Source organism: Camelus bactrianus, chromosome 23, assembly GCF_048773025.1.
Source record: "Camelus bactrianus isolate YW-2024 breed Bactrian camel chromosome 23, ASM4877302v1, whole genome shotgun sequence".
Classification (NCBI taxonomy): Eukaryota; Metazoa; Chordata; class Mammalia; order Artiodactyla; family Camelidae; genus Camelus; species Camelus bactrianus.
Window position 1 is genome coordinate 10962131 of NC_133561.1, and position 27511 is coordinate 10989641.

Below are 27511 nucleotides of genomic sequence, written 5' to 3' on the forward strand. Positions count from 1 at the left end.
TTTATTTAAATAAATGAATGTGAGAAATGAATGTGTGTTGTCTAAGCCCCCAGTCTATGGCATTCCGTTACAGCAGCTGGGACTGACTAAGACATGTGTAAATCCCATGGGCACGTTCCTCGACCTCAGCTTTTGAAGTACATAGGTGGAAATTTTCAGAAACGTTCGACTAGTTGACATTATAAATAAGGAAAAACGAGACCCAGTCCCTCAATATGGCTCAGCCTCAGGCCCCTCCCCTCTAGCATGAGGGTAACAATGAATATCTCACTGGCTACCATGGAGGGCCAGTGGGATACTCTGTGTGAATATCATGATCCGCAAAGCGCTGACAGCTACGAAGCCTCAATCAGGAACACGTGATTCACAGTCACAAAAATCCAGTTCTAACCAAGAACCCGGCAACTTTCCCAGGTCTAAGAGAGTAAGGGCTTAGAGTCATCGGGTGGTTCGAGTTATCCAAGCACTGGCACCCAGATCCCAGGGGGCAAAACTAGGCTGGAAAGATCCAATGCCGTAAGTTACACTCTTCACTCCTTGAGGATAAGGACCTTATCCAATTTATTTTTGACTTTCTAGAGCCAAGCACGGTATCTGCACCAAACACTCAATATATCAGACACTCAGGAAGTATTAGCAGAACCACATTTCGCTGAACAGAGGTCTGAGGGACAGATACATGCAATTGGACTGGAAGCACTTAAGTGTTGTAGATTTGTTTTAAAAACAAAACCAAAGTATCCCCATCAACAACAAACAAAACGAAGGAACAAAAACAAGAACAAACCAGAAGCATGAATGTGGCACAACACAAAGATTGCTGGATTCTGAATCACAAGACCTGGCTTAACGCCCTGACTCTTTTTAGCTAAGTTAATTTAGAGAGGTAATCCCTACCATACACAGCCTATTTCCTCTTTAAAACAAGTAGAATAATAATGCTAAAATCAAAGTGTTGTGAGGAACAAGTTAATATGAAAAGGAGAAAAACTTGTGAAATTGTAAAGCACTAAAAAACACTTGTTACTATTATTACTATTCTTTTGCACAGAAATAAAAGCTCGTCTGAAACACACACACACACACACACACACACACACACACACACAGAGGCATTGTAGGTTTTTCTCTCTCCCCCAAATGGCTTGATTCCAAAGCAAACTAAACCAAGATCCTTACAAACTAGAAACAGTATTTTAAAATAACTACACACCATCTCAGCCACTAATTATTTTCAGGATTTTACTATATGCAGCTAATTGAAAATGTTCAGTCCTTTCCATTCATTAGTTTTATTACAAGCACTCCAATGAATTAAAGAAAAATCCATCATCACCACCTTCCTTGAAACCTTCACTGCGCTGTCACAGAGGCCTTGACCTCACAAAAGCAATGCACATTCATTCAGCACAAGTCACAGGACTGGACAGAGGATGAAAATTTGGCATTTCTAATAAGTAGAACACCGCTGAATAAGTTTGACAGAACACTATTCTCCTCTGGATGTCCGGGGATGGGGCAGACAATGGCTTCCTTGTGACGGTGAGGTGCGTTGTACGTCACTGACTACAAGACCTGGAGCAAACCAAATGTGTCAAGTGAGGCACTCCTTAACAGGGCTGTTACTTTATTAAAAACTGGTGTATGCATATTTGTAAGGCTTGAGCTCTGAAAAAAGATACATGACAAACATACTAAGAAAATCGTGAGACTGTAGGCGTGTCCGTGTGAAGAAACGTGTACCGAAGCATCCTTAACTGTACCCTTTGACGTAAATGGTAGCTCTGTGCATCCGTTGCTTTTAGGTATTAGTAATAACCATTTACTGAATGCATTTTGTGTACAAAATGCTTAGTATACATTTATTCAGCATTCATTAACCAATACAAATCATCTCCTCTAGGTAGTTTTTTAATCATTTTACAGTTGAGAAAAAAATTAACGTGGACGAAGGATATTAACAGACCCAAAGCCTTACAGCCCTTTACACGTGGCCGAAGGAAGAAGCAATCCTGGGCGTGCACAGCTTCAAGGCCCTCGAGTTTCTGCACGTGTTTCTATTTTTAAAATATCTGGACGACAAACACCTACCTTTATTCAAGTCAACCTCTTTTTTTCGCACATCTGTCTCTCCCCAATATAACTGGTAAATCATATATAATAACATTCTATTATATAAGCACCTGGTAAATCATATATAATAACATTCTATTATATAAGCACCTACTACATGTTCAATTCCATATGATCGAGGACACTATAATAATGATTAAAAAATCATAAGGTGTGTCCATATAAAATACTGGTATAGTATTTCTACATATATTCATCCTTCTTATTTATGTTTTTCTATTCATATAAAAGGAAAGTACATAGAATATTATATTTGATATATACATGTATTTTATATAATGTGCCATCGTCACTCCACGTGATCAGTGGAGGGGGCCTTTGGAGTCAGGAAACCCGGGTTCCAGATGTGACGCGACTTTTTTCAAGCTCACTCACTCTGTGGCCCTTAAAGATCCTTCAAAAGTCTGTTGAGTCTATAAAGAATTTCAAAGACGGGAATAAAAATATCTGTCTGTCTACCTCAAAGGGCAGTTGGGAATATCAAATAATACAGTGCACGGGATAAGCACTTCACAGTGCATAAAAACATTCTCAGTGACAATTATAAACCCTGAGGAGGCTTCTGTATTAAAGCAGCAGTTGCATGGTTTTGTCCTTTTATGACTTTGAAAGGGCAACAGTGATATCCTGAGGAATGAGGAAGAGGGAAAAAATAAAAGACAAAACGTGTTGTGTTTGTATACTAATAACAGCAAACTACGATGCAGTATCTTCAGACAGAAAAGGACAACACGAGAGTCACCCAGAAAGTTTATTCTAGGGGGTCCTGGTCAATAAAAATCGATTTCAAATTCTTAAAACTCACATCAACTCTCCCTGCCGTCTTTTTCGAACTTGACACTGTCTTTCTACTCTGCTGTTTCCACAGGTTCTGCTGTCATCAGAGGAGGAAGGGAGTCAGTTGGCCCGGCAGAAGCTTGAGTTCTAATCTCAATTGACACAGGGGGTTAATAAACAAATATTTGTAATGTTTCCTGAACAGGAAAATTCTTGAGTTTTTTTATTAGCATTAGCGGCATAGCTATATGCGTACTTGGCCTCAGCCATAGCCTCGCATATTTAACATTATCACATGAGCTTCGTTACACAAACAAAATAAAATGCTACTCATAAAAATGCTCATGCGTCCTTGCTGTAGTTTAAACACATTGCTAAGACGTCATTTCTCAAACCATCAGCGGCCCCGTGATTTTTCTACACCTTTCAGCTTGTCGCAGAAGGAGCACTCACATAGAACGTCTCAGTATGAAAAAGGGCTTTGACCACGTAAACACATCTAAGTGTCAGTTGAAATTACTGAAAAACGAAATTGTATCATTTCCAGAAGGGCTCACTTGGGCACATTAATCCTTGATACTTCTGCTAAACAGGCAGGATGCCTGATGCCAGGGGTCCTGGTGCTCAACTAACAGTGTGGCCGTGGTGACCAAATGCAGGAGGTCGCCCCAAGGCAGCCTCTTGTGCCCTCAGGCATCCATGACTGCTGCCCTGCTGGAGGACACCAGGATTCAACCGAGAAGCAGGCGACAGGGAACAGACCATTCACCCCTCTCCTTTCCCCACCAAGAAACCTAGTTCTGGGTCCTAGAATTCTACAAGAACGTTCAAGGACAAGAGGGATTTATTTACAAGTACCGTTTCCCAGACCTTGTTTCAAAGAACCAAATAGAAGTTGAAAAACCTGGAGGCAGAAGACGACTCATCATTAGTGAGTGAAAAAGTAGGTATATTCAAATTTCCATCAGTAAACGCAGGAGATTCCTCAGAATCGGTTCCATCCGCTCGGTTTATCTTAGTCTGGCTGCTGGAGGCTGCCCTCACCCCCTCACAGAGCTACAGCGGGCATCCTGTGGTTGCCTGTGGCCCAGGAAGCTTCCGGTTCACCATTTCACGGGGTTGCTTGAAAAGACAGGCAACACAGAGCAGCAGGGTCACCTCTGCTCCACTCCTGGAAGAAAGCCGGGAGCAAGGCTCTTCCACATCCACTAATCCCTTGGTTGGCAGGAAGAGGCCACACTGGGTGTCGCAACTTGGAAGATCTTGGAAGAGAGAGCAACCACATTCTACGATCTTCAGGGAGGTGGATGGGGTGGAGAAGAGAATGGAAGAGTGTACTCTCTGAATGTGCAGTCGCATGGGTACAGCAGTCAACACATCTACTATCCAGCCCCAAACAGCCAATATAGCGTTAAAAAAAACCCTGGGAATATGTACTTGATTACAAAGAGAGTCTGAACTCCCATTACTGTACTATGTACACAGGATGCCCGGGCAGTCTACCCAAGATCATCTCCAAAGGAGGATGGGAAAACAACACTCGTGGTAATGGCTGTTCTGGCAAATCTGGAACTTGCCGTGTAGACTGGAAGCGCTGATGGTACTACAGTGCCCATCTTCACTCACTTTACCATCACAAGATTCCCCAGGAAACAGCCCATGGCAGTACCTCGTTGGTATGCACTGTGCCAGTTCCCATCCAAACTCCAGGCGATCTTATGAACTATCCATCGGGGAGGAAGTTAGATATTTTCCTTTATATCACACTTTTAAGAACTTTCAGTCATTTCTGATTCTCTCCTTCTCTACCTCTGTGTGTGTGTGTGTGTGTGTGTGTGTGTGTGTGTGTGTGTGTGTGCAGGTGTGCACATGCGCCCACCCACCTCCCTCTCCCTTTCAGCCCCAATTCAAGCATTAACCTTTGATGTAACATTTTTGCTCCCCATCAGAATGGAAAGAATGAGCTTCAGAGAAGCAATCGAGTTGAGAGAATAAAAAAAGGTGACATCACTTCAAACGTGGACTTGCCAGAAAATGATCCTTTCAAGTGCTCCCCTGTGTCACCAGCCAGGGACCCTCAACTCTCCCTGACCCGCTGCACGCTGCCCCTGTTTCATATCTTTTGATCACCATTTGTTTTATGTCACCGTTCATAACATCCCCTATGTGTATCTGTGTGTGTTGCACTTGTGTACTTTTTAAAGCTCCTGCCCGTGTTCACTTTATAAAGTCCCAAGTGAAAGAGAGGAATTCATTAGCATCTGTTATTAGTTTGATAATTCTAAATAAAGTCAATACAAACATTTGCATGGCATTTTCCCGGGAAGAGCATCAGGAAGGAGAATTTTTGGCCACCTGCTTATGTTCTTTTCATTATATGCACTGAAAGGTACAAGCCACAAAATGGCCCTAGAGATGGGTCTGATACCACTGGTATGTTTCTCTTTTTCCTCTAAAGTAAAATTGAAAAGCCTTCTAACTTTTTTTCCTTTTTTAGAATGCACAAATGTCAGACGCAGACCATTCTGAGAGATGCTCAAATATCACTGGATTCCTTCCTCCCCCCCCCCCCCCACCAACTCATGAGCAAACAATGAGTAAAAAAAAAGATAGACATTAGAGTCTGACTGCCCTAGGTTCAAATCCTACTCAGCCACTGCTTTGCTCTTCTTCTGCTGTGTATCCACACAAAATCCCATGACTGAAGACAACACCATTGTATTCTCGCAGTTCTACAACCTGGCTGGGCTCAGCTGGACCGTTCTTCTGTTGATCCTGCTGGGGTCATTCATGGGGATGCATTCAGCTGGCTTAGTGACTGGGGGCTGGCCTTGGCTGGGATGATGAGCTGGCTGTATCTCAATCTCTCTGTCTCTTTCTGTCTTTTTCTCCCTGTTGTCTCAGGGCCTCTCCATGTGTCTCCCCTCAGGGTCTCTCCAGTAGGGGTAACAGTTTTTTTTTAAACTGGTGATTCAAGTCTTTCAAGTCCACAAAAGTGGAAGCTGCCAGGCCCACTTAAGGCTTAAGTCTGGAACTGGAACAATCTGCTGGGTCCAGATTTGAGGGGTGGCAACTACACAGGGTGTGAACATAGAAGGGGCGAGTCACTGGGAGGCACCCAGGCACAGAACCAACTACAGTACAACCACCACAGCCACACAGCCAGCAGACAGTCTATGCATCTGGAGGTGTTCTGTTGTAACAAAAGGCTCCCCATCTGTTAGAAGGAAATAGTAATACTTCTATCTTTACAGACATCTAAATTAAACATGACAATGAATATGAAGTGGTAAGCACAGTGACTGACACACAGTAAATACTCTGTATGTGGTCTCTTCTGTGTATCCCAAAGCACATGGAACCCCCAGAAATCTGTGAGCCCCCTCGTATCACCGTGTACCCCTCCCATGAGAGTCCACAGTTCACATTAGCCATCTCAGAAGTCATCCCAGTGCCCAGTACAGTACCCAGCAATGCGTGTTTGCTGATTGACTCTGTGACCAAAGGAATTGGTATCCACTGTCTCCAACAACTCACTTCCACAGCACAAGGACAGATTGAGCTCTTTCTCAAGAATTTCTTATACGCAAATGAAAAGTGATCAAATCCAATGTCACCAGCAACTGCAGCAGTCTGGAGCTCATCTTCACCTCTTTTTAAATATAGTATACATAGCAGATTCCCCAAAAATATTTTGCCAGATTTTCACTGCCTCCATTTTAAACCTCAGGCACACTGTAAGAGCTACGCAATCCATATGTCTGTGATTCACTTTTCCCCAGTTCATCAAAATGCTGTTTTTGTATTAAATGTCAAAATGCCATTTATGTCTTTATTTATGAGCCCTTTAAGGTTGTTATTTTTAAATGATGGTAGAACGTGTTTTGCCAAGTTTAAAATCCACAAAAGCATCTGTAATTTTGTTCCAAACACCAGCTTCTGGGAGAGTTCATTGTGCTTACTCTTGGGAAAACTGAAATTTTCAGATATAGGCTTTTGGAGTTTATTGTATGTACTCAAAACTCTCTTAGCCTTCATTTTAAATGTACTAATGAATGTAATCACCTATGTGTCCAAAAGAAAGAGTTTGGAAAACCAGACTGTGACCCACCGTCCCTTAGAAGGAAAGCCTTGTTGTCTGTACCATTTCACTCTGTCAGCTTCATATATTGATGATTAAGAAATGAGACGGCCATTTGTCACCGGTTGGTAAGAGTGAAACAACGTGTAACTCGTCTTCCCTATAGTTCAAGACTCTGTCTCCTTCTCTACACAAACACGCTGTATGTTCATCTTACTCCTGACATCCCAGCTTCATCAAACCCTCTTCCTGTCTTCTTCTTGTCTCTATTATTGTTTACATTTTTCACTAGGAGATTTAAAAAAAAAAAACTGATAGCAATCTAAGGGACCTCTTCATAACTCGAATTTCTGTGACAAGCCAAATTGAATTAAAATAAATATATACCATATAGCAGAGGGTTGGCTAAAAAAGAAAAACTATAAAATTCAATGCTATATAATTTGTAAAGCCCTATATTTTAAATAAGAAAAATCTGAAAAAAAAAGGAAAAGTCAATCTGAAAACCAGAGTAAAGTCTGTGACCTTAGACCAACCAAACTGATTTAATTTATAATTTATAATTCATCTGCACCATGAAGATAATGAAGCCAGTCCTCCTCCCATCACAGACTTATTATAAATACCAAATGAATAATACAACATTCCATAAGCCACAAACAATATTAATGATAATAATTAAGCATCTAGTATGAGCTGTGACATATTTTCACTCCAGTTTCAAATATAAACTGGTGGAAATTCACTTGCTTCTCTATATCTCCGTTTCAGGGTAAAACCTTTATATTAACCACTAAGGAAATGACGGGAAACTAGCCTGCATAGCTTTGAAGATCACAAGTGTGAGACTTGTGTCCTTACTTGTTCATGTGCTTTCTCCCAGAGCCAAGGGTGTGCTGATTCCAAGTCACCTACTAGGCAAAGGATGGTACTCTGACCCTCTGTAAAGGAGATGCCATGCACATGGCACCGATACTTTTACCTTCAGTTTGTCAAAATGTCAATCAGTACAGAACAGCATTTCTGAGTTTGAGCTGAGAGTCATCCTATTCTCAAGGCTTTGGCGACGAGGCCAGTCACACAGTTAGAACCTTCAGTGAGGGCTGAATGGCAGCTTCGAAATTCGAATGCCAACCAGTATAAATCTGTTGCTAGGTTAACAGAGTTTTCTAGTAAACAAAGCTTGCTTCCTCAATCACTTATTAAAACAATACATTCTTTTTCTTCTTCTTCTTCTAAAAATGCAAGGAAGGAAAGCAAACAGGCTATCACATAGCTTGGCCCCTTCTCTAGAAAACAGACAAGAACAATTCACGCTGCACACGCGAACTCGTCTTGCATGGATGAGAAATATCAGGTTTCTACAACACCCCAGAGCTGACCCGGGTGTTAATTTGAATTTTAAGCAGAATCGAGTTTTTCCTTGGTCCATCCTACCTGTCAGCATATGGCTATATGGCAAGATAATTACTTCCTCTTATTTCAAAATGCCAGACACCCAAGTAGGACTTCCATGGAAAATGAACAGAGCACTTGTACTAAATTTTACTCTAATAAGTCTAAGCCTGAGGATCACTGGCATCTTGTTATGTTATTCACGGCAGTGGTGGCAGATGACACAGACCCCCTGCAGAAAGGCAGAACTAGCATGTTCGAGGACGTCAGAAATACGCTCAGGGAAACTTCTGCAGGAAGCAGGATGAAGCTGTATTTCATTCGTTCATGTAAGATTCCATTCTTGGTTAAAAAAAAAAAAAGTACAAGGTCAAAATCCAAGGTTATTTCGAGAGAAGAAAAATAGCAACGTGGTGCTTGTGCTATGACACTATTGTTTATTTAGTCCATCGACATTCTAAAGATTTTAGGTGTAAAGTCTTCTTCTAAAAGCCATGTCCATAGAAAACACTTAGGGTTTCAGGGTAGGGGGTTTGGAGGGATAAACTGAGAGTTGGGGATTTGCAGATACTAACTACTTTACATAAGCAAGGTCCTACTGTACAGCACAGGGAACTATAGTCAATATCTTGTAATAGCCAATAATAAAAAAGAATATGAAGAGGAATATATACATATGTATAACTGAATCACTATACTGTACACCAGTAATCAACACAACATCGTAAACCGACGACACTTCAATAAAAATTTTTTTTTTTTTAAATTAAAGGCAAGTCCAGAATTTGGCCTTGCCTCCAGCAAGGTGCAGTTTCTCACACAAAAGAACATGATGATTTAAATGTTACAAAGAGATGTGATCAAGTTAACAGACACCAAAGTTGCACAGAAGACCTAGAAAACAGAAAACTCTGGTTGTGCATGAGTGTGTACGTGTATACATTCATCTGCACGTACAGTCGTGTGCCTGCATTTGTCTGGCTGTGGCCTTTCACATTCAGAATAAGAATTAGTTCAGAAAATTTAACGAAGCCTATTTACCTTTCAGATTCACCAAGAAGGAAGAGACCTTTACTGATACTCAGTGAGATCTTAGTGGTCGTTTATCGGGTTTGGAAAAGAAATTCCTGCAGTGAGACAAATGAAATCTAGGGACAGCCTGCAACTGACTACTTCCATGCAGCTTTACGTCATGTGTTGCACTGCCGCCTTCCCCAGCTACAGGCTTTCCATACCCGCCCACCTGGTAATTGGAAATCTACCCAAGAAGGATCTGCCCTGGAGTGCAGAGGAAGAGGTTCAAAGCTGGAGCCGCACAGAAAGGTCACGATTACAGGCGTCCACTCAGTGCCAGCAGAGTACAGTGCCTCATTCCCTGTATATATATGCTGAGTGCAACTTCGGGTCTAAAGTTATAAACGCGGTATTGGCAGCAGCAGGACGCCGTGAGCAGGGCATGAGATTCAGAATCCGGCAACAGAACTCGGCTCAAACCCCAGATCTGACACTTCCTGCTTACGTGATTTTGAGCAGTTTACCCAGTTGATGGATTTCACTGTCTTCTGATGTCTTGTTTGCAAACTGAATTCAGTGATGCAAATGGTATCCTGAATGGTCCCATTGCTCGTGACTTTGAATCCAGACATTTATATGTGTATATACACAGACGATAACGTTTACAAGATTTTTCCCATCTGATAGTCAGAAAGACCTCACGGAGACCCCAGGCACGTCTCTCATCAGAAGGTGGAGCACATCCATTGTGCTGAGGAGTGAAGACAGCAGGCTCTCTGCATCTTAGTCACATTGTGACTTCTTGCAACTTAACTGAATTTACCGTGCACCCTTCTCTGCATCCCATTGGTAAGATGAGAAAATGCTCCCACCTCTTAAGGTTTGAAAATGTAAGACAGATCCTCATTCCTCCAACTGGAACTCCCCAAGCATGTCCCATCTTCTGCCGGGTAAGAGGCAGAGTCCCTCCGAGGGGCTGCAAACTCCTACAGACCTGACCTCTTATGCACTCTGCCCTCCCCCAGTCTTCCCCTCCTTACTGGCTCGCCGCTGCTTCTCGAAGCCTCCAGCACACTGCCTCCATCCCTGCGCACCTCACCAGACACCCACGTGGCTGCTCCCTCCCTGCCTTCAAGCCTTCGCTGAAATGCTGGTTTTTCTTTTCCCTTGTTTGCGGTTGTGACACCTCTTGTTTTCTCTCCATCGCACTGACCATCCTCTAATATAGTAACTACTTTTTTAAAAATTATTGTGTTTATTCTCTTAACTCCTTTCACTGGGATAAACATTTCAAAGGGGCAGGAATTTGTATCGATTTTATTCCCAGCTATATCTCTCCAGCAGAGCCCGGTACTAGAGATGCTCAATAATATTTAAGGATAAGTAGATTTGTTGTCAGGTGTCAGAGAGCTTGTTATCTGTAAGTCACTGAGCACAGTGCCCGGCACACAGCAAGAACTTAGTAAATGACAGCTGTGGACCCTTGACGGTGTCTGATGGGGGTAAGATGACAATCTTTGGAACCCTGAATGGGCAGGTGCTGCTTTTGGCCCATCAACAGTGTGACCAACACGTGGGTTACCCCAGGGCACTGGAAGGACCCTGCTTTATTGTTGGGCCTCACCATGACTCATCCGTGGGCCTTGGGCCCCCCAGTGCCTGCATCTGTAAGACAAACACAGTAACATCTCCCCTCCAGGGGAGAAAGGAGGTCAGGAAAGCTCTGTTTTGTCACTCGTTGTGTGCCATCTGTGATGAAGTGTCCACTGCATGATGTACAATATTTGATCAGAATAAAAATAGGAAGAACCGTAGCTTCTCACATCTGATGATCTTCCTCCCCACTAAAGGCATCTATCTTCCAGCTGGCACTCGCACACCCACCTAAGGAGGTTTCAGCCACAGCCTTTTGTCTTCCGGTTAAAATTAAGCAGGAATGAGGGAAACAGTCAGCCTTTCCTGGGGAAACCTGAGGATGGGGTTTGCCAGTTGGGGCAAATCGTTCTTTTCATCAGGTTAGTAAAATTCAGGGAAGAATGCATGCCTGTCTCCTGCTCATTAACTGGGCAGAATTAACTGCAGCAAGAAGGTTAACAGTTACACAAGTAATTAACACTTCCTTGATTTTCATACTCTAATCCTATGGTTGCAGGATTTCCGCTTTGGTCCCAGAGTCCAGGGGAAGATGAGAGCAAAGGCAATGGAACACGGCTTGGTGGCGGGGCTGGGAGGCCAGGAGGCGGCTCTGGGTTTCCAGCCGCTTCCTGATGAGGCACTGCCATGAATTGGCAGCCGGCACTCTGGTTTTGTAACCATCGGGCGCCATGCAGGTGTTTGACACCCGATCTTCCCTCAGCCCCCACTCCCACCCCTTCACGCCTGCATGCAGCATATTTGGTGTCACTGTTTATTAAAGATAACTAATGCCCTAAGTCTTTATTTACTTCTGTTTATTGCTATTTTAGCAAGAGTCACTGGAGAGTAGCTGTGCTTCTGGTCCACTCGGGTTCTTTAATCACTGTTAGTAGGTAAAATCATCTGTGACAACTAATCCAAAAAGCAGATTATATTTATTTTGGCTACAGTGGCTTGCAATTCGTTAAAATCAACAAAGCCTTTTCATTAGCCCCCTGCTGATGTCCTAAAAACAGACATTTCAAGGGTCTCCAAGCGCTGAGCCACACATATGCAGCAACGCTAATTCTGACAGATTCCCAGTGCCATTCTTAACACAAAATCTTATTAAACTAACAAACAAGAAACAGAACCCTTCTGCTTTCATACAAAGGCTTAATTAACATGCCTAAACTCCAAAATCAAAATCAGAGCCGCAAAGCTTCCTGAATGTGGAAGCAAAACAAACAGAGACTGACTGTATCGTTAGTTAAGCAAGATTTACCAAAAAATTGGGACCTTTAAAAAAAAAATAATGTGGGAAAGGATTAGAAATCAGAACCATGGTGCCTATTTCTAAACAGTTCTGCATGGGCATTCTGGCCTTCACAAGCCGGGATTGTGATTAACTAGACTGTTGATGGAGGCAGCAAATCTACTGAGCAGAGGATCAAGGTCTCATTCCAGGGGTTGCCAGAGGTTAGAAACAGCTGCATCGTGTTTAAGGACAACATCATTGCAACAACATTCCAGGCATCTCCCCTCTCCTACCTGCACTCCTGCAAACAGAAACTGCAGCCCTTTCCAGGTGTCTATCTTTTACTTGCTACCATCTGGGTGTCCATCGCAGAGAAGAGAGTCTCTTTAACGCTGCATTAGTTTTTAGGACTCAGTGTCAGAAATGGGGGCATTCCAGGAAAGATGCTCATGGCAGTGACTCAGCCATCACAGTGCCACCAGGCAGCAGCCATAATTAATGAATGTATCAAAAGGTCTACTCAAGGAGCAAAGAAGGTAGACAATGATTTATGTTTACCTAAGGGGAAGATTATTTAGCTTTGCAAGAGCTTTCAGAATGAGGAAGCCCAGAAATATTCAGATATGGCGTGATACCTCTCCAGTCCTGGAGAGAAATTCAAGGAACAGATACACAGATCCAGAGATAAAGGGCAGCGGGGCACAGGCATAGGACAACGCGCTCTCTCTGGCAATTTCCCCCTCCACAGCTCGGATTGGAAAGCGGCTGTGATTTCTATATCACCATGCCTGCTACTGAAATGGAATTACTTGTCCGTCCCCCCAGCATAATCCTGAACATTGTCAAGGATGATTACCAGATGATACTTCATGCACTTCTCCATCCTAACATGTGGATTTCCACTGGTGGAAAGGGGAAGCCCAGAGCAGCCCTGGAGAGCAGCGGCTCACTTGGTTCTTCAATTCACAAGGGATGAGTGCGTCAGGCTGCCTCTGAGACTAAAAGGTCCAGTTCATCTCCACGAGGACCTCTGTGCAGCAGCCCCTTCAGCCAGTACTTCCTCTGGTTCATTCGAGGAGCAAAAGAGCTGTCTGTTAGAGCAGATAATAAAATCCAGCCTAGAAGGAAAATCTACATACCAAACTTCTCTCCAATCAGAGTTGGGTCCACGGGGAAAAGGGAGCCACATCTGAGAGACACATTATCATTCTCGCTCGCCATAATTAAAACTATTGTTGCCATGGCAATCCGAAGAGTGTTGCAAATATATGAAAGGATAATGTCCTGGCTCTTTGGTGGTTACAGATATCGTCTGCAGCCCCAGCTTGGGTTTATTTACGGCAGGGCAGAAATGTGACTTGAACAAACAGCAGAGCAACGCTGGGAGAGGTGAGAAAATCTAAAACTCAATTATGTACCCAAGATACTGTTTTCAGCTGTTCCTCGGCCCCCAGCCTGCCTTCTTCAATAGATAATAAAAGTGCACTCCCTTCCTTATATATATTTACCTCCAGCAGCTCCCCACGGCACGTCCCCAAGCCTCCTGATTGTCTCCTCTATGATCTACCACTATGTAGAGGATTATACTCAAGAAGATTTCCAGGTCATCGCAACAGGTCACTTTTCTAAGCCACCTTATCAGGGAAAAGGAGCCACATGCGGTTCTCAGGCAGGGAAACAAAGAATCCACTTGGTTTTGTGACTTAAACAGGATGGCGAAACAGCCTTTATTACTGTTGTCATAGAAAACATGTTGAGACAAGCAATACAGCAGCAGTCGCCCTGAGGAGTAGTTCAACTTTATGCCTCCTAAGGTTATTCTCAAATAAAATAGCACACACCCTTCAGTTTTTGTTTGGGGTTCAGTTTTTTTTTTTTTAAACAGGCTCCCTCTTTTCCTGGTCCTTTCAAAATGAGCCCGCTGTTCACTATTCATGATCTCCTCGGGACAAAACAATCTGAGCTAAGCAAGAGCGAAAGGCCACAAAAACAACAGCCCTCCCCCGGGCAACCCCGAGATCCGGCGCACCTCCGCCAGCCAGACGCAGGCATGAATGGACCAGTGTTTCCCAGCCGTGCCAGACCCAGAGAGGGCCCTGGGGTGCTGGCTGAAGCACAGAGCACCAGCCTCCTGCCCCGGGGACTGCCTCAGCAGGTCTGGGCGCATTTGGGAAGCGGCAGTACAGATGAACTGGGCCAGAGGCTCTGAGGGACGCGCCCCAAGTTCCCAACTGAGGAGGGAATTAAATCCAGAGGCAAAGAACCTGAGGAAGTGAGGATCTGTTCTCTGGCCTTTTCTGCGACACAACCAGCTTCCCTCCCAGGAATACTGAGAATACACATGGCACAAAAAAACCAACCAAACAACCAAAAAACCCAGCAACAGCAAAACCCCACAATACGCTCAAAAACCCACCACACAACACACTCCACGTATGTCCTTGTGGCTCTTACACATTTTGAGTCCAAATATCAAATGGTTCTGGTGATGCTAATGTGGCAGAAGAAGGGAGGAGAAGGATGCTCTGCTGGGCTTTTATTTTTATTTTTTTCAACTAAAAATAACAGGAGAGAAACCGGCGATTTAAAGCCCAGGAAAGTGAACAAGTTATATGATTTATTTATTTCTTTTGATCGGAGTGGGACATTGCACTTGTGGCAATAGAGTAGAGATCTGGGGAAAAAAAAAAAAAAAAAACAACGTATAATGTTTCACTTAATGCTGGGGACAGTAGCTCAAGACGTTGAGAGAAGCGTATAGTATTTCCTCTGGGGGATCTGGAGGTAGCAGCGTAGGGGACAAAAGAGGCCTGGGGAACTGAGGCAGAGATGGGGGCGTTCATCTGGTCACCGAGTGGTCGCAAATAGCGGACTGTCACCAGGCTGGTTGCCCCCTCAGGAAGGAGAGCCCCACGCAGCCCCGGTCTCCGCACTTCATGGACACTCTGTCTCACTGGAATACAGCTTGTTGGGGCATAAGTGTCTACAGAGAAACTCTCAAATAAGCTTTACTCAAAGCCCGGACCCTTAGCTACGGACGGCACCTGCTTCTTTTTAATTCCAAAAGCAATCTGAGCCATAACCCAATAGTTCTGCCCTCTGATAATAGAGGAAAATCTAATACTGTTCCTGAGATTTTATAGACATTCCTCTCTTCCTCAGGACATGAATAGTGTATATACCCTCTTCAAAGGCTTGATTTTTCTCTTTTGTAGCAAAATGCCAAGAGCCTATGGGAGAGCGGTGCCTAGGGCAATGTTCCTTTTTTGCTTAGAAGCCACCTGCTAATCACCTGCAAGTAATAACAGACTACAAGGGGGGCGGCCCAGGACTGCCGCTCGCCCCCTTGAAGGGCAAGGGTTAAGTAGAAACAAAGTGTGGAAGGCTTTCTTGGCCTGAGGGGGGCTCTGCAAAGTGACCAGCGAGGACCTCCCTGAGGACGGGATTCAAGGGGCGGAGGAGCAGCCGGTGAAGATCAGAGGCCACTTGAAATGGGCCAACGAGCCGGACTTTGGAAGTAGAAAGAAAAAGCAAATCATACTTCCCAAAAGGTAGCCGAGTGTCGGGGCCAGCAGTATCTGGGAAGGTTCCTTGCTCTGCCTCTAGGCCGAGACATGGAGCTTGACAGGTCTGGCAGGTCAGGGCCCCTCCCATCACGCTGCCCTCAGGGGCACCGCGGTCTTCGACTCCCCGGCAAGGCCAGCGCCGACCCGATGCCGCGTGGTCAGGTGTCCTGACCGGGTAACTAAGGAGAATGCTAGCTGCAGACAGCCTACAACAAAAATCTGGCTGTGCCTACAGGTGTACAGCTGTCCCTCAGTATCCACAGGGGATTTGTCCCAGGACCCCTGCAGATACCAAATCCCTTATATAAAATATATATAAATCTATAAATAAATATACACACACAGGCATAGTAGTTGCATAAAACCTACACACATCCTCCCATCTACTTTAAATCACCTCTAGATTACTTATAATACCTAATACAATGTAAATACTATGTAAAAAGTTGTAAATCCAATGTAAATGCTATGTAAATAGTTGCCGGTGTGTGGCAAATTCAAGTTTTGCTTTTTGGAACTCTCCTGAATTTTTTTTTTTTGAATATTTTTGACCTACAGTTGGTTGAATGCACGGAGGTAATACCTGTGGATCTGGGGGGAAGGGGGCCAGCTGTACTTCAACCCAAAAGAACGTAGAGCAGACAATTCAAAGGGCATTAAAGGCTTAGAAAACTGTAACTAAGAAGTTGTTAAGGGAAAAAGAGTTTAATCCAGTTCTGATTTTTAACTGAGAAAGAATTCAGGCATGTGAGGGATTTTGAAGGTATGAGTATGAAAATTTATTTTCCAGCTACTGAAAAGTCAAGAAGAAGAAGAAAAGGTTTCCAAACTAGTCTAGTTGAAAAGAAAAAAGTCTTGAACATGAGGAATTGGTGCCTAGTGGTGGCTGTGGAAACACTGTCCTCAGACTGTCATTAACTGTGGCAATATACTCACCGATTTTCTAGTCCTGATGGCTCCTCCTACATGAAGACTACAGAATGCCTCGAATTAAGACTTGATTTGCTCTTCCTGCACCCTCACACCTCCCCCCGTGCCCTGTGGAACACCAGTAGACTGTGGCCAAACACCTTTCTGCCCTCCATCCCTCCTCACCTCTTTCCCCAGTTTCTCCTCTCAGATGAAGTCTCATTTTTTTTTTTTTCTGTCCCTTCAATTCATCCCGTTCCTCCATCTTGACACCAAGGGAAAGGGAAAAAATGAGTCTCTCTCAAGCCTGCTCCTCAATATTTACGATCATTTGAAATGCATGGCACCCACTGCATCACCTTCTTCATATCCAGGCTGCTATGGTCCGATTGCTACATTTCCTCTCCCTCCTGCCTCCATCTCCAGGTTCCCGGACATTTTTTTGCAGACTTGACCATGCACATGATGCTTCTTTAATCTCTCCTTCCTCCCCTGCTTGAATCCACTATCCTCTGCACCACTGAGCATCCCCTGGGCTACTAGATTACATGATAGATGATGTATCTCAAGATTTAAAACACTGTTCTCCTGTGACAACAACCCAAATGTCCATCAGTGAATGAATGGAGAAATAAAATGAGGTGGAAAATACAATGGAATAGTATTCAGTTTTACAAGGAGTAGGATTCTGACACATTCTACAACATGGATGAACTTTACAAACATTATGTGGAATGAAAGATGCCAGACAATGTTATATGATTCCACTTGTATGAGGTATTTAGCATAATCCAATTCATGGGGTCAGAAAGTAGACTGGCAGATACTAGGGGCTGGGGGAGGCGAGTACGGGGAGTTACTGTTTAATGAACACAGAGTTTCACAGTTTGAGATGATGAAAGGTTCGAGGGACGGGCAGTCGTGATGATGACTGCACAATAATGTGAATGTACTTAACGCCAATGAAATAGACAAAAGACTAGAAAAAAAATAAATAACCACTGGTCTTCCAAATCTGCATTTGAATGTTCAAGTCACACTGAAATCAACCTGACTGTACATAGTTTCAGAAGAAGCTGGGCAGGCTCTGTCAATAAGTGGTGGTGACAATTTGTCACTTAAATTTATGGTTTCCTCTTTCCCTCCTTTGCTCACTCAAGACATACTGACTGGGCAACTTCTCTCTGACTGGTACCATGCTGGAAGAAGAGACTGAACAGAACTCACAAGCTAGAAGAGGAAAGGGGCAGTCAAGAAGAAACGATTTGCCCCATACATGTTAAGAAGTAGGAGAGAAACTCTCAGAAGCATGTTGGGAAAGGCTTACGTAGTGTGTGGGAGAGGAGAAAGGCAGGATGCTCTGAGGATGCTTTTAAGCTGAGACCCGGATGTCGAATGGGAGTTAGGTAAAGAAGAGAAGCCTATTCCAGATGGAGGGAACTGTAGAGGCGAATGAGAAAGAATGTCAGGCTTAGGGGATGGAAAGCAGACTGGCTTGGCTGGAGCTGAGAGAGACAGAGCAGAGAGGCAGGGGATGAGGCCTGAAAAGCAGGCAGAGAGCAGACCCCGGGGGGCCTATGGGATGACCTGAAGCATCCTAGATAGTTCTTCCCAAAGACCAAATGCGAATATTGCACCAGGTCTCCTTCCTGACTTGGAATGCTCTCCAACTGTAGAGGGGTTGAATCTGTGATCCCTTCCCAGATTGTGACCCTTGCCTGCTAGGCTATCATCCTCCTGAGAAACTGCCTGATTCCCCCATCCCAGAGCACCGCTCAACACCTCCCCACCCACACATATCACTCTGACGTCACTCAAATTATTAGGCACCACATGATTTCACCGGCTAGCTTTCCTCTCCAAGTCCGGGTCAACATTCTCACCGCTGTCCTCCCTTCACAGACATTCTGCCAAGTTTATTATGTAATCTTCCTCTCTGACTCACATCCCCTCTGAAGAACCTTTCTCTGACTCACTTCTCCCTGTTAGCAAGCATCTTTCTTTTTCTCCTGCATCTTTAAACTTTCTTCTCACCCCTTTCTTTCTGCTTTAGATCATCTCAGCTCTCTTTTGTATCCACGATGCTCTTTGGTCACCAAATATGAAGGAAGATGTGAGTGTGGCTCATCGTCCATTCATTCCGTTTACCATCAACTTGGCCTCCACCACGACTACAAGGTAATCCATTTACTCGTCCCCTGGGCATCCCTGGGCTCACTGCCTTCTGAGGCTTATTTAGAAGCACTGTCTCCTAAAGTTCCTATCCTCTATCTTCAGGAAATGACTTTACCTCTGACTATTTATTCAGTAGGCACCCTCACCTCTCATCTGTCCTTGCCTTTGCTGTCCATGAATCTATTTCCATAGATAGGTTTGGTCTTCCAGCCTTTTTTAGGGAGGATAGAACTTCACCATGTTAAAGTCCTGAGACCTGCCAAGAAGTGCTAAGACATGGTTCTTGCCCTTCTGGAAACTTTGAAACATGCAGGACTGTATCATCATGCTTTGTTGTTCTAGGAGGAGTCCTAAGTGGCACCAGTGCACATTTTAACATTCAGTTTTCTTCTAGTTGAAGAGGTCAGGGAAGGCTGCAAGAAGGAGGTGAAGTTCACACTGAGCCTTGAAGGACGAGTGGGATCCCAGGAGACCTGACAAAGAGTGCCGGAGAGCACCCCCACATAGAAGGCACAGTACGCAGGAAGCGTGGGGGTGCACATGCAGGTTTAAGATACAGCTGACGATGTAACGTTGCATTAGTTCTGGGTGTACAACATATGGATGTGACGCTTGTGTCTACTGTGAAATCTGGTTATACTTTTCAAAGCGAAGAGTGGAAGAGTGCAGTGTGCTGCGTGTGATGAGATAATGATGCAGAGATTAAACCGCCAAGTCAGTCAGGAAGGACCTCGTTAGAGATCCTGGGACCGTGTTCTGCAGTGGTCTGCAGTGAGGCTTGAAAGTGGAGAGGCTGGAGGCCAAGTTCAGTGAGGAGGTATCTGTCACCAGCTGGCCCCAAAGTGACTGGAGGAAGGCACATGGAGACTAAAGATGGCACGCACACCCCCCCAGTCTTCAACAAGAACCCCTCCCTCTCCATCCCATCTCTACTACTTTTGGGGAGAGGGGCTTCTTATCTCGATTGACCTATTAGTTAATTTAATCCCACTTGCAGAGTTTTCTTTCCTTCAGCTTAAAATTCCTTTTTCTGACCATAAAAGGAATACTTATTCTTTGTGGGGATTTTGAAAATGTCAGGAAAACAGTTCTTCCTTCATATTAAAAATGCTTTCCTGGGACCCACCCCGAGAGCCCACGGGGCCTCTCTTTCCCTGCTCTGCAAAACTTCCTGACGTCCCCAAGTTTTCAAGTCTCTCTTGACTTGCCGTTTCCCTCAGCTGGAAACCCTCCCTTCCCCTGATGCCTGAGCCTTAAAGGTTCCGCTCAGGTGTCAACCCGTCATGAAGCCCAGCCGCACCCCCGCTCCCCTCTCCCCAGTGTCCGAAGAGCCCTGCTCCGGGTCCCACGGCACCTGGGCTGCCCCCAGAGCACGAACCTGACAAAGCGGAACTACTCGCTCTCTGCAGCCGTCTTCCCAACTAGTCTGTGAACTGTGGGCCTCGAGGATTATGTTGAAAACACATAACAAATTTAGAATAAAATAAATGTCGCTTTTCTTTCTTTTGGAGGAGGATCCAATCTCAGCAAGATGAGAAAACACGAAGCCACAAAAAAATCCAAATAAACATAGCTGACTACTTATCCTCCATGAAAGACAATCAAAAGCAAAACAAAAAGGTAAAATAAAACAGTGAAAGATCCTTGTAACGCATTTAAGAGTAAAGGGGGTTAGTAGTCTTAGTGAGCAAGAAGTTACAACCAATAAGGAAAATGGTGACGATATTCATAGAAAAACATTGTCAAGAGAATATGAAAATTCACTAAAAAAGATACAAATGACCAGTCAAAATTATAAAAGGTGCTTGGCTTCATTTATAATTTTTAAAATGCAAGTTGAAATAACTACAAAGCAGCACTTCTCAAATGGCAAAAAAATGGAAAGTCTGATAATAAGTATGGCTAACCAGGAAATGGATAGTCGTACAATGTTGGTACAAGTGTTAATTTATGTGATTTTGTATTGGTTTATAACACTATATAAATTGTACATGTATAATTTATGCACCTTTTTAACGATCCACTAACGTTTCTTATAAAATTGAAAACGTAGCTAGACGTTGGCTCAGCAGTCTTATTCTAGGTGTCTATCCTACAGAAATAAGAACACAAGAATTAAAAAAAAATGTACATAGCTTTATTGGAAGCAAAAAATGTGAAAGGGTTAAATGTGTATCAATAAGGGAATATTTTATGATATGTCCGTCTAAGGGGGTACTATGTACCCCTGAAAAGAATACATACGTTAACAAGTAAATTGCAGACCTATGTGTGGCATGGTTGCATGTTTTTAGTTGAAAATGAAACTAGTTAGAGAGGTGTCTCTAGAAACATTGGAATATGTAGGAAAAGCTATTAACAAAATGTGAATAGTGACCATGGGTGTGCATGGCAAAGGATGATCATACTTCTGTCTTTTCTCCCTCCACAAAATACTTTTTAACTTTGCCATATGTCTCTTTATCCTCAGCACTTAGCATCCCTCACTGTAGGTGCTCAGTCAGTGCTGGGTAAAGAGAATCCTTTCCCAACCATCATGAACACTTAGAAGTCTTCCAGTTTTGTCCATCTGAAAGTCCAGCCTGGACCATACGTCACCGTTTGCTGGTTATATCTGTTTCCAGCCTAATTATTAACACCCACCCCCTCTTCATTCACAAAGTGATTCAGTTTGGACGATAAATTATACACTCGCCATTTAATTAGCTACTTCCTCCCAAACTCTCCTTCCTTATCTTCACGACACTGTTCTTTATGCCTCTCATCATCCCCATCCCTTTCCACTGGCTCATGCTCTCATTCACTGGCTCTTTTTCTTGCTTTTCCTTCCTGAAGTTTAGTTTTCCTTAAGGCTCTTCTGTCTCTGCTTAATCCCTGTGATGATCAACCTCTTCTCACGACCGCACGCAAGGACTGTCTCTGGTTTGGGCATCACTCCTTTACCAGGAAGCTCTGGGAGTCACATCACTTAGATCCCCCACAGCTCCAATCCTCACTGCCTACAACTGAGAGAGTCCCCACCTCCTGCCTAAATGATGCCACTCTTAGTCCAGTTTCTCAGAGATGCTTCAGGGGGCGGGGTTATGCTGGTTGTCATTTTCTCCACCCAGCAGCAAGACAGCAAAGCACACTCCAGAGTGGGACCACCCGCCCTCGGATCCCAGCTCCTCTACTTGGCCCAGCTGTCAATGTCTCTGTACCTCAACTTCCCCATCTTCACGATGGGATAACAGCAACCACTTCATAGGGCTGTTTCCAGGAGTTAATGATTTATTATACTGAAAGCCATATATTACTGATATATTATATTTCAATATACTATATTGAAATATATAATGATATATTATATTGAAATATATTTATTACATTAAAAAGTGCAGGGCACACAGAAAGTATTATAGAAGTGTAAGCTGTTACTCTATTTTCCAAAGTTTCTATTGCGGTCATAGACTATAATAGTAATAAGAAGTCTTGAAAATTGTCAATGGCTCCCAGTAATTTCTAAATCAACTGCAACCATTTGTCTGACTTAATGTCTTGCTCCTTATCGAGATGAAACAGTTCTAACTTAACCCAACCTTTTGGCAGCTTTTTCCTGCTCACATTTTGTACTTCTTCAGCCATACCCCCCCACTCCCAGGGTTGGTCTGGGAAATTTTAAGAACTGGCTCTCAAAAAAAAAGCTCCAGTTTTAGCATTTACCAATTTCCATGGTATAAAAATTCCCATCGTGGCTGCTTCCAAGCCCGCAACAGGACATCGCGGAACAAGGAGCTCTTAGGAAATGTGCATCATTACATTGTGTTCCCACCTTCCAGACACAGTAGACGGGCCTCAGGAGCACAGGGAACAGCAATGTAGTGGGGAAGGAATTAGGAGGGGCTAAGTTTTGAATATTTATTACTTTTGTTTTTAAGATAATTGATTTACTGTAAGTTTATGTAATTCAAGTTTTCATAACATTTCATGAAAGCTGGCTCACAAAATACCTAGCAATGTAATAATATGAGCAGGTTCCAGACACTGGCGAGCCCCCTCCCTCTGGCATCTCCCTTGGACTCCAGCTTTGCCTCCCTCCTGAGCTGGTCCTCCCTGCTTCCTCCACTGAGCCCTGGCCAACCTCTCCTTACAGGGCAGCATCGGTGACAGCACCCCACTGGTCCTTCTCTTGCCCAGTGCCGCCAGCACTTTTAAGGAATCCTATACAGTCAGCACTCCAGTATGCGTATTTGATTAACCTTCTCACTGACTATTTCGTGTCTCATCCTTTCTCCTACTCCCAATTCGATCCTATTTGTTTTATACCAGTGACTATCAACAGAGGAAAAGGATGGGGACTGCAGGTTTGAGGATCATCTGAGAATCTGGGTACCTTTTCCAAGCTCCTCCTTCTCCCAGACAATTGATGCTGAAATTTCATCTCCAATGCCTACCTCACTTATGTTAGAGAACCACTATTTTATATCTGCAAATAGCATAACAAATGTCTGGCACACAGTAAGCACTCAGGAATTGCTTGTAAATTGAAGAGATCAGATATTTTAGTAGAAAGACAAATTATATTAATTCATTTAATAGCTAGCTAAAAATCTGGATTCCTTGTCAAGGCAGGTTTTTGGTTTCTTAGTCCTGGTAGTTGGACTGAGGTATAATGGTGAGAAAACGGGTTAACACAGTTAGGGTGTTCTTTCTTATAAAGGAAATGAAATAAACACCCTTTATTAGAAACCTGAAGCACAAGCCCATTTCCACGAAGAGGGTCAAGTGGTTGATGCCTTTATTAACGTGAAAGTACCAGAAATTCCTGCTGTCACGTTCTTAAAGACTTTGGGGACGTGTAAGCGTGAGCATGTGCGTGCACGCGCACGCGCACACAGACGCACGCGAGTGCAGGCGTGAGTATAAATATATGCAAAACACTTTTAAACTCCAAGTGTGATGGCTATGAACTAACTTCATCAGAAATGATAGTATTTAGAGATCAAATTGTTCTACCCCTACTTACTTTGAATTAGCATCATAATTAACTTGTCTCTCATGACCCTCAACAACAACAACAAAGCCAGAGAGAGCTAACGGTCTTCGTGCTCCCGTGGAAATTTTGGCTTACTCAACAAGGGCCAAAGATGAGCGCCAGCGATAAAGCATGAAACCCACATTTCCGAACCAGAATTGCCATGTCACATTCTTTCCGAAACCAGAGGAGGGATTTCAGATTATCATGTGTCCAAATCCATTTGGACTCTCTGGGCACACACCCACTGGCAGAAGTTTCCTGAGAGGCATTCTCAAGCCCGTCTGAAACAGCCACCCTGTAAAGAAGTGGGTCTTTCTATTTTAACTGTACTTGCATTTGCCCCAAGAAAGAAGAGTATTTTTCAGGCAGTCTGTTTAGGAAAGAAAAAAACTCAAAATGTTTGCCCCACTTTGCCAGCAGTAAGCTTTCTGCTAATGCTTAGTCATAAATAAATAGCATCGACAAAGACATTAAAGATGGAAACAATAAAAATACTCAGGATGCGCAGAAACAAGATTGCCATGATATTGTCTCTGTTTGCAAAAAAAGGTATTAAAATAACAATGATACAAAAATCGACTCGAACCATTATTGTCTTTCAAGGGAGGGGAAAGTTTGCTCCCAGACTTCCTAAGATGAGTGTCTTAAAGGTTTCATCGATTAGTTGATAAGTTTCCCGGTCAATGATTAGTCGATTAGTCAGAAGGGTTTGAATTAGTTACTAGAGCAACTGCCTCCCATGAATAAAAGGCGGGAGTGTCCTCTCTCCCACCCTCGGTGACAGATGATATCTGTTTTCTCCTGTGAGTTTGAATTTAAGAGCCACTGAAGCTCAGCCACAGTATATTCTGGCTCAAATGAGCTGAAAATTGCATTCAATTTGAATTTCAAAAATGGAAGGGAAGAAGAGGGGGGAAAAAAACCCTCAGCACCCATCAAGTCCCCACACTTTTCAACTACTTCCTGCTGCTTAGCTTCATTCCGCCAGGCTGGGGACCTGAAACCAGGATGCACTGCGGGGCAAAGAGCATCGCTGGATTCCTGCCCAGTCTGAGTTTAAAAATAAGCTTTTAATAGTCAGGATCAAAGCAAACCTCACTTGGACGCACATGCATAATGCAGACTGAGACCCACCAAAGAAATAGATTTATCTTTTCCAAACTCAAACTGGCCTGCTTTTTTTTTTTTTTTTTCTTATGTACTTTGGAGGTGATAAAGGTGAAGGTGTTTTCCCTGGGAAACTCTAGGAAAGCAAATTCTTTTCTAAATTACGATTAATTCCTCTTCAGCTCGCTTAAGACCCTCATTCTGAGTTGCTTGATTTCTCCCCTTCCCCTGCCTCACATTACAAAGCAGGTGTGTTCTTGAAAAGTTGAGTGAGCGGACATTGATTTTTCCAATCAAATCATATTTTAAATGCTCTCAGAGAGTTAGTTATCTAAAGGAATCTTGCGATAAATTATTTTATAAAACCAAGCCATTTTTAGAGCACAAATACTGGTGCCTTCGTGCAGACACGATAAGTATGAATTTGAAGCAATTTCCAGTTTTCTTAAAGCAGGGCACACCTGCACTTTCGAAGAAGCACCAATTAAGTACTAGCAATAATTACAACTAAACTGATGTCACACAAAACAACAGATGATAGCCCAGAATCATGTAACTGAATGATCTGGGGCCAGAACTCCATTCCATGATGCTTTGAGCTGAAGGAGCAGAGAGAAAACCAAACCTTTCACACACACAAACATATTCTGCCCTTGCCTAAATTATTCTCCATTTGCAAATTAAGCAACTCGGGTATCATGAAAAAGGTAATTCAACTCTTAAACACTATTTTCCACACTGAAGCAGGAATCTGCTGAATGCTATTCAGAAAACCTGACTGACTCCAGAGGGTTCAGTAGCAGGCAGGGTGGAGGGACTTCACAGGCAGCGAGCAAGCAGGATTTCCTGCAGCCCTGCTCTGCCCAGGCACTGCAGAGGGAACCTGGGGTGATGGATGACTCACTGAGCTTACCTTGGAGGAGGGAACCTTGGAGGGGAGTGGTTTGCCGTTTTTCCTGAGCTGTGAACCTGTTCGAGAGCCTGATGGGAGCACAGACCCTTTCCAAATTAAGAATCCCTCCAAACTATGATCCTCATATGATGCTCATGAGCACGGTGGTTCATGGATCCAAGTGGAAGACCTGGGTTCAGAAGACCAACTGAGTAACTGACAGTAGGCTAGAAAAGTAGGCGTTACATGATTCTCCTTTAAAAGCAGAGTGAAGGAGACTTAACATCAAGATACATTTAGAAAGAACCAGGCATCCAGTTGGTAGCTGACAGCATGCCAAGAACTTTTAGTAAGTTCACTGGAGGTAGAATTAAAAAGAGAAGGCTTTATCTCTTAAGTATAGGACAGAAAGAACAATAATATCTTCTCACGCACCGCCAAAAGACAAGAATCAAGAAATAGTCTGACGCTGACAACAGTGACTTAATGGCCAATATAGGGAAAAAATTGAAACAGGAGGCAATCTTTCATAAAGAACCATGTGATCCTTGCAACACACACTCCATAAAGTCCCATTTGTTAGAATATCCCAGAAAATAAAATGCTTTAAAAGCTTGAAACATGATGGGTTTGTTTGTTTGTTTGTTTGTTTGTTTGCATTTTCAAAGACAGAACGAAGGAAACATGGGAGCCACTTCACGTACTAATAAAATCCTTGCCGGACCCTGGGAACAGGCGAAGATGTCATGAGGCCACTTAGCCCTTTAGCATGTATCACAGTCTGTAAGTTTTAAATGAGCATCAACGTCTCCTAATCTTGTAGGGAACGGCTTACCTTTCAAACTGCAACAATGTTAGCGTAGGATTTTTTCCTTACATCTTCATAATTTAATATTGTTTCGTTGATGAGCCAGTAAATTGTCAGCTCTATTCATTTATGTGACGTGAGCAAGGATCCAACCCAAAAAAGGAAAAAAAAAAAAAAAGTGAGGTCAATTTCCTTGGCTGCTGCATTTAATAAAAATCTCCCAGGCAAGAGAGTTAAGTGCACATTAACAGCGATGACTTGCACGCACTGCCTTCCGCGAGTCTTTGATTTCCCTGTGTATATACTCGGGGCTGCATTAATGCTCACACTTAGGTACAATCCTCATTTCTTATTTTAAATTTTCTTCCTTCTCAGCTTTATCAGATTTATTAATCTGCTCCTCTCCTGTTTATAGCGAATGCTCTGGTTGAGGTTTCAAAGCATTTTCCATTATAACACCCAATTATAACTTTCAGGAAAGGAAAAATTGAGGGACTTTCAACTTATTTCACGTTGGTCTCAAAATATATGAATTTTTCCACATAGGAGGGGTCTGCTTCTTATTTCTCTTATCCTCAAAAAAAAAAAAAAAAAAAAAAAAGATAAAAGGAAGCAGGTTGAGAAGTACAAATCTCCTGACTGGAAAAACTCAAAGCTTCAGTTTTAAAGCAGCCCACAGTGGGTTTGCACCAAACATGCTCTTTTTCAAAAATGCTGTTTTAGGTAGACTGTCCATCCGAGGAAACAATTAGATGGAACCTCATG

At 43.3% G+C, this 27511-nt stretch overlaps 1 protein-coding gene across 9 annotated transcripts in view; it reads right to left on the reverse strand.

The window, feature by feature from the left end:
- The window catches only part of ESRRG (estrogen related receptor gamma), a 580276-nt gene that overhangs the window by 376610 nt on the left and 176155 nt on the right, over positions 1–27511 (reverse strand). For 3 of the 9 annotated variants that reach the window (XM_074351615.1, XM_074351614.1, XM_074351616.1), the window contains one exon: positions 26774–26865. The exons of the other annotated variants lie outside the window; for them this stretch is intronic. The gene's annotated coding sequence lies outside the window, so the exon portion shown is untranslated. The remainder of the gene's footprint in view (positions 1–26773; positions 26866–27511) is intronic. 9 annotated transcript variants of the gene reach the window in all.